We start from the raw sequence: 9,012 nt of genomic DNA, 5'->3' as shown, positions 1-9,012 counted from the left end.
ACTCCCTTCAGAAGCATCGCCAGCTGTGTTGGCAGAGGCTTCATGAGATAAAGGCAGTGAGCACTGGGATCAGATTTCTGTCCTTGTGTTAAGTTTTATTCAGATAGGAGGTAGCACCCTAGCATTAACAATCTCTTTCTAGCACTCTAGTACACGTGAGGAAATTCTGCTTTCCATGCAAAATTTTTATTTATTTTATTTTTATTTATTTATTTATTTATTTTATTTATCTCATAAAATAATGTCCTCTCTATATCACTGCACAGAACAGATTTGGTTGGCCCAAACTGATGTTGCTTTCCTGCATTTTCATATTTTTTCCAAATCTGACTCCAGGTTCAAAAGAATTGCTATGAGCAGCTGGGCCAAAAACAGCTGTGATGAGACTTAACTCAGCTTGTCACCTTGAGAGAAGAGTGGGAGCAGAAGCTGAAGCAATTTATATGTCATTCACTGGAAAGGAACTCTGACACTTCAGATGGAAACTAAATAAAAAATGTGACTGATGATCTGCCACTTGTCTCTGCTGAGGTGCAACTCACTTGCCTAAATCTGATCTTATCCAGACACCCAAGCTCAGTCCTTTAGCTTTGCCAGAAAATATACAACTTGCGTCAGACTTCTGAATCTGACTGAACAGTCACACAGATGCTACACGCTTGCTGTGAGTCCAAAAACCAGAAAGTACTCCTAAAATGCAAAAGGCCAAAGCACACATACACAATGAGAGCAAAGTACTAACAGAACAGTTGCAAAGTGAATAGATAAATTACTTTAAAATGGGATAATACTACAGAAATATTAAAGTGAATTTTTTAAGAACTACTGAGATCAGTTAATTTCTCAAAAAGACCTCTCTGTGCTTCTGGTTCTGTCTGTGCAAGATTTACAGAGTCATAGAAGCTATTGCTTCCACATGTTTGGTTGTTTGGTGTTTTTTATTATTTATTTATTTATATCCTACAGAAATCACCATAGGATCCTCGGAGACATGCAAAAACAGAGCTCTGAGTTTTAAAAATGTCCTTCAAAATGCCACAATTAAAAGTATTATTGTTTCCCTACTTGGCTTTAATCATCTGTACTCTGATGTTCATTTCTGTTAGCATCTGTAAGCTATTAACACTATTATTAACAGCACTGCAAATTACAGAATAAAATAAGTCCTAAGTACACTTTCCCTGGGAATTTAGAAGCAAAAAATATTCATTATGATTCCTTAAATTCAAGTCTCTCTCTTCAGGTGGAAGAAGCATGTAATTTCAGATATGCCTTAATTATGTTGCTAACTACAGGTGAGTATATGTGTCTCTGATGTTCTTTAGTGCTTTACTGTTACTACACCATATTGACAACAAAATCATAATTCCTTGAGTTAAAAACTAAGAAAGAGAAAAACTGACTCACAAAAAAGAAAAAAAAAATCTGAAGATACACATACAGAAAAAAACCCCCACTTCTATAGTGCAGTCAGACATAAGACCCACCAAGCAGTGTATTCTATAGATTCTTGTTTCACTTAGTTGTGCTGGAAATAAGTTATAAACCTGCCATCTGATGTACAGAAAAAGAAGAGAGGGAGAAAAATGTATTGGGAAGCACTACTGAACTGACACCTCATATTATCTATAACAAGAAGTTATCAACAATGAGGTAGGAAATAAGGAACATAGGGATGTTTGACAATGTCATACAAGATTTTTTACAACAGAAATATTAGCTCTATTTCAGGAAAACAATAAAAGGATGGAGCAAGACAGGAATCAGACTTATAAGTCTGATTATAACACCAATTTAAAGGCTGAAGTTGAAAGCCCAGACTCACCCCTTTTGCCTCTTGACAATGGCACAGTTCATACTTTTTCAGCATCAGAGTTTCCAGAACATCAAATAGTGCTTCTTAGGGCACTTTTAACATCTCACTTTCAACACTTTCAACAGTGCTTATTTCAGCTTAAATCCCATGCCACCTTTGTGACTGAAAGTGTTTACTGATTTATGTATTCACAGAATCCTCATTTTGCTTTTTGCCCATCACTCAATGTACCAGGCAAGGAAAGACTTATGTTCGGCCACCACATCTGTAACACTTAAATTTGTCTTGCAGGAAACATTCATGGTGGTTCACACTCAGCCCTTTTGGAATGAAACAGTTTTGTGAGGAGGAAATAAGGTTACACATGTTGGCCAGTCTCCTCACGAACGAAGAACCGGGGAAGGTCTTTCCACCTTCCAGCCTGCGCATTGGATTTTTTAGGTGAGACACAGTGTGCGCGGAACTGAGCCCACCCTTTAATCCTGAGGTTCATCTGCCGGGGCCAAGCACGCTTGGACAGTGGCAGCGAGGTCCTCAGGACGTAGATGGATTGCCTTACAGGGCTAACGAGCTCCATCTGCCTGGGGAGTGTCCTAACCGGGAATCGAACCCGGGTCTCAGCGTTGACAGCGCTGCGGTTTAACCACTGCACCACCAGGGGCACTCACATATAACCCTATGCATACACTCTCCAGGCAGCTTTCACAGTACCTAGATCAAGTGGTTAGAAATGGTTTAGGTGTACTGTTCAAGGTTGCCAGCTTCTAGAAAAGACCAAGTAATCCCTGTACTTAAGTTTGGAGCTCCTCTGGTCCCCATGTAGTGTTTTTTCAACTCCAAAAAAATATTTTGCAGTTGAATGTATGTGCCTCTGTGAGAGTTCATAAGTCTGTGTACAATGTGCAGGGTGAGGGATTCAGTTCTACGTGTCTGAAATGACTCAGAGCAATGCTGATATTCGGTAAAGCAGTATTCTAATAGTATGAAATTAAACATGTACGTAGAGGATAAGCAGAGGACATTGTGCATAAAAATCTTGCAGTAATTGCACTGAAGAACTACAGCAGAGGGTGAGAGTATTTTAGCAACAGTCTTGCCTTTCACACTTGCTGAGAGTGGGCACTAAAACAAGCAAGATGGACAGCTGGGCTTTATTTTGGAGAGTACAAGATAGTTTACAGTAGAAAAAAAAGGAAAAGAAATTAAAAAAAATATTTCTTCAGAAGAAAATGAATGTTTGAGGAATGTGGGCAGTTGGGGAATAGGGATCTGGGACCAAATAGAGGAGCTAAGTTATAAAACTTAAATATATTCTTAGCATTCTCCTTGCCCAGAACAACCCACCACCAGGTGATTATGGAATTCTCTGCAATAGAAAAAAAATCTGAGATTTGATTCCAACAGATGGAGGAGAAAACTGATGTTTCAGTTTCAAGGCAAGTGATCAAACTACTAAAGAAGACAATACTGTCTCATAGTTATAGGGTGGGGGGGAAAACAAAACAAACCAAATGACTAGCTCGTGTTGGATTTTTGAAAGCTATGTATACACGTGTATTTTCATGAGTCACTTTAGGCTGTTGAAGCCCAGGCTTTGCTTAAGCTTGAAGTTCTTATGACCTAGGAGAGCCAGGCTTTAATGTACATCAGTGAAATTAGTTGTTTTTTCTGCCTACCTTATGCAACTCCCTCTCCAGCCAGGTCACAATTCTACACAAGCAGCAGGGCTTTGCTGCCTGCTGCAGAGCTGAGGGTCCTGCTGCAATGGCAAAATGCAGGGTTTTATTCTACCTCAGCCATCTATAGAAGTAAGAATTAGATGACTGTTTTCTGTCGCAAGCTGTTAGGCAAACAGAGATTAATTAAAGGTATTACCTTCTCAGTACCCATAACAGATAATTCTCCCATAATCAGCCAAGAACAGGAAACAAACACATCAAAACTACCCACACCTAGCAACCTAGCATTTTTCACTAACCTGATGACAAAATTATATTTTACACTGGAAGAAATAATTAAAAAGTATTTATTATTTTTCTAATAAAGAATAAATATATTCTAGACCAAAAAGCAGTTATCCTAGGGAAAATTAAATTTGTTTCCTATAATGTTTCATACATCTAACTTGTCATACCAATTTTGACCTTAAAACAATGCATGCCACTCCATACAAAATCATATGTGAAGAAATACAAAATTGATTTTGACAGGGCAAGTCTGGATGAATATTATTATCTATGTTTCCCCCCATATCCTTTATAATTAAGAAATGCTTTATAGAATAACATATGAAAGAGTGCCTATCATGTCATATGAAAGTAATTTTCTCCCTCAGCTACAGGTTTTCTTTTTTTTCCTTAAATTTGAATGCAAATTTTTACATGAGTGTCAGAAACTCCTTGGTTCCAAGAAGATAAATGTTAAAATTGCATAGATTTGGAAAGGTTGTTTCTTATATTAAACATAAAAAAAAAATAAATAAATAAAGCTGTGCATTTAAATGAGCTCCTCCAAATCAAAAGTAATCAGGTATAAGAGGAGGTTATTACGTGTCTAAGATCAAAGTAGGAGAAGCAGAATTTAAACCTCCATGAAAGAGAATATTGCCTTAAATGATCAAGAAGTGTAAGTGATTCATTAAGTATAATTGGGCTGATGTTGCTCCTTGAGGGCTTGCCTGAACAGCTGATCCAACTTGTCAGGAGTCCACACTAGCACATCTATCTTGTAGGATCAGAATACAAATTATTCACTATATGTTGAGGTCATCATCCACATCACCTGGAGTTTTCAGTGGGTATTCAGCACTCACTGCATTATTTTGAAGGTGTTATATTCTGTCTGTACAAATAAGAAATCAGAAGAAGGTGATAGTTTCTTGCTGCAACTGGAGAAATTTCCAGAACCATTTACTTCAACAGATGTTCAATCAACTGCTTACAATCTGTCTTTTTGCTTTGTTTATCTGTACATATATTTCCATGTTGAGTAACATATTTTTATACACATACACATGTGTGCACATATGCACACGCACACACCATGCATGAACACACACGTTTCCATGTTGTTTAACAAGGAGCAATATGTCCTGCTCTACTCCAGAACTTCCACGGACTTTGTTAAAAAATTACTGATAAAATTGAAAGACAAAAGTCAGTGGATTCACTAGGATAAACCTTAAGCTTTCATTGTTCCTATTTCAGCAAGCTTTATTTTCTTTTTCTTTAGATGAAATTGCTGGTCTTTGCTTAAGGAGAGGTCACCTTCATCACAAAGATGAAGGCAAATCTGTGAGAAGCCTACTGGGATTAATCTTAGCCAAGAGGAACCATTGTATCAGTTTCAGTTCTAAACATCTACAGAACTTTTTCCATCATGACAGAACAGTAGCTCTGTCACAGCAAACCACGATCAGAATAGAGAGTGTTTCCTCCTATTTATGACAGGTGACATGGCATTTCCAGGCTTCTTTCTAGCCCCAGCAGTAACACAAGGGGTCACATGCCACCCTTAGGGAAATGCATTTTTAATTAAACAAACATACATTCCTGGCTGCTTGCTTGCCTTATTTTTTTTAATAGTCCTTAGGAAATGAAAATCTATATCTAGTCTCTCTGCTTTGCTTTGTTTATTAAGGCTCACAGTCATTTGAAAAAAAAAAAAAAAAAAAAAAAAGAAGGTAAACATAACTCACAAGGAGGATTTGAAAAATATTGTTCTTCTTCAGTTCCTCTCTTTCCTCCTCACAGTGATTTGGCAATAGTTACCTTTTCTCTCTTCACTGTTTGCTGATAGGTTTTTATCTATGTGGTCTCATTTCAAAAAGATTGGAGGATTTAGAGCCACTCTTGGTTTCAAATATTTCTTTAGAAGGTAGTGCACTTGAAGTCTGTGTTCTTTTTCCAAAACCCCTAAACTATTCCTTATGACAGAGTGAACTGAAACCTATAACGGAACACCCTCACACCAAAAGCTGCAGCAGTTTGCCCCTATTTGTTTTCCTGTCCATAAAACCAGGGAAGCTCATTATAAATGGAAAGAAACCTCCTTATTACATCTGATATGTATTAATACATTAATTATATCTACTAATGGAGGAGATCAAGTATTTTGGGGGAATAGAAACAGTAGATCACTGACTCTTGAAATGGTTTTGAAAGAAAATGTAATGTGGCCAAGGCAACTAAAAATAAGATTTAATCTGTAATGATTTTGTAAGGAAACGGGTATGGCTGGTGTTGTGCATCATGGATGAATTCAGTTATTTAGAAAAAACCTCTAGCCCATCAGTGCTGGTCAGTTTTCTCTCAGTCTTAAATAAATCAAATTGGCTGTAAAATTTGTCTGAGAGTTAACAACATGAGGTTTGATTTGGGTAATAAACAAGTGAATAAGAACTGAGCCAGATGTGAAGAGTACAAATTCTATAGGGAAATAATAAAAGAAGAGGATTTTCTTGCTGTTTTATTTCTTTTTGAGTTAGATGACTGGGAGGTTTTTTATGATTATTTAGTTTGTTTGGGAAGGGTCAGAGTGTTATTTCGGGTTAAGTGGATGGGAGAAGTTAATCCTTAGGGTTGTGGTTTGTACAGTAAAACAGGTTCATTTATTTCTTCAGTATGACAGAAAATATGTTTTATTGCTTCTGTCCAAACATTTTATGGCATAAATCAGTAATAAATGAGAGAATGAGATGTGATGTCTAGAATCAGTGATGCTGAACACGAACAAAAAAGCTAATCACATAAAAGAAAAAATCATTAAAGTATTCCATTTTCTTTACTGAATCAGTTGAGAAGAATAAGTCTGCTGTGCAGGGAAGCTTTTATTTAGCTGTTTCTTTTCCTGTGGTCTCGAGGATGGTATTTTTTAATATATTTGAGACCATTAACAGGACAACCAGTGAAGCCTGACATTTTTTCAGTGGCATAATTAGTTTTTTACAAAACTTCAATATTGTTATCGTCCTCATATTCGCAAATGAACATATGCAAAATAAGTTACTATAGAAGACTATAAAACATGTCTCTTTCTATCTTGTCTTTGGTCTTGGAGCATCCTGGGGGATGTGCATACATGAGTATGTAGAATGAATATATATATATTCATTCTTGAGACTATATTGGTGAATCATGATCTTTGTAGTATCAAATGAGCTTTTTTGTCATGAATCCTAATACTTGAGTTCTTGCCAGAGGTGTTTCTGGTTCTATTTTTCATTTCTGGATTTCTACTTTCTAATATCGAAGATTTGGGGAATGGTTTTTAGTGGACAATTTTTTTCATGGCTCTTTTTCTGCAGTTACTGCATTTTATCCCCTTCCCCTTTAATGGGACACTGATACAAAGTATTTGTCTAGACTCAGAATGTAGCACCTAAATATAACAGAACAGTGTGGATTTATAATTTGTGGAAGAATGACAACCTTGTTTTTTATTCAAGTGTAACCTCTATAATGAAAAGATTATTAACTGAGGAGATAAAAGTCCAGGAGGCACTGGAGATAAAAAACAAGTAACTTTATAAATCTCTATGGCTGAGACTGCTGTAATAATCCTCCAGAACTGAACTGAGGTAGCTTCTCCAATTTAATGGGCTGGTGTAATGGAATGGGAATTGTTATGGCTAAAAGTGCCAAGTTTAAAGAGGTTTGGAGGTCACCCCTCCAGGGAAAGAATAATATTGATGATTAAAATATATTATGATAGAAGCTAGAAATTACTTACTAAAAGATATAGGCCCTTGGGCTAAGAGTGACATTATTCAACTATCAGATTAATATCTGAAATATCATCTTTTTTGAACTGTATTCTATTTGGCAGGGAGTGGGTAAATGATTAATTAGATCTTTACCATCTCTAATGGCTCTTGTCCTGTGATTTATATATTCAAAAAAGTAGAAACATGTCCTAGCATGAGGGACACAGAGAAAATGTGTGAATAAAGAGGAAAGTCTGAAACCAGAGACTGGGTTACATCAACTTCCTCATTCAGGATCTGATGGAGTTTTGAAACCTGAATGATTAGCTAGCCTGGCCTCTGCAATATGACAGGCCATAAAATTTCATTTTGTTATGCTAGCTCTAAGCCAAATTTATTTTACTGAAGAGATTAAAAAATAGGAGTCAGATTTTCAAAGATATTTAGGTCTTTAAAAGTTGGAGGTAAAAGTATGAGTACAGATTAGCTGCTTCTCATTGATTTCATGATAGGTTGACATCCAACAACTTCCCACTGTGTTTGGAAATCTGAATATATATCTCTCTAAGGGTTTTAAATTGAATGTCCGGCCACACATACATGGCCATATATATAAAACACAGTACTTTACACTTTCCTAAACATAATTCATGAGACAAGATAGAAAGGCTCTTGGGAAGAGGCATGTTTATCCCCTTGTGACTGCACTATCTAATAAGAAACTAACATTCCTTCATTATTTGGATGGGGATTTATTTTCCTAACTCAAACTTCTCTCAAATGAATCTTATTGTTAATATTTGGGGGATAGAAAGAGTCCACCATTCTAAACACCACTCCTGAAAAATGCCTGGATCCCATAATGTAATTTAATTATAAAAAAACATGATAAATGAGAAAGGTAACACAGTTGTGTATAAGAAAATATTTTAAGTGCCATTGTTCATGGCATTTTAACTGAGATTAAGACAAACATCCTATTTATGACCATGAAAAATTCTTCATATAGTGATTCAGTAAATTATCTGTTACAGAGGAAAGTATATTATGTTCTAGAGGATATTAGTATTCCAGATGTTTTAGGTAAAATTTTGAAGGAGTTCAGTAACAATCCACAAATTGAGTTTTACTTAAGCTTTCCTCTTCTGTAAAGTACATAATTGTTTTTTTTTACTACTGAGCAGCAGGTAAGTAGGTGTAAAATTACAAAACACTTAGAAATATGTTATTATTTTTGCTGTGAAAAGAAATATTAGAGAAGCAGAAAGGGCAACACTAGAAAGAAACACATTTCCTTCCCCCCTCACTTGACATTCCCCAATATGAATTCCGCTACTACATCCTGCTATCGCATAAAAAAAGGTATGCATTTCATTAAGTACTTAGCTATTTCTTAGTAAGCATCTTCAGTTTGCAGGTAGGAATGCAACAGAAACAGAGTACTTTAAACCGTTGGATACATTTGAGGGAAATTCGACTTTAAAAGTAAGTC

The sequence above is a fragment of the Empidonax traillii genome, unplaced genomic scaffold (genome assembly GCF_003031625.1).
Source record: "Empidonax traillii isolate 1590-97213 ecotype Southwest subspecies unplaced genomic scaffold, ASM303162v1 scaffold313:size1145282, whole genome shotgun sequence".
Lineage (NCBI taxonomy): Eukaryota > Metazoa > Chordata > Aves > Passeriformes > Tyrannidae > Empidonax > Empidonax traillii.
The sequence above is the reverse complement of the archived record's forward strand: the minus strand, read 5'-3'. Positions refer to the sequence as shown.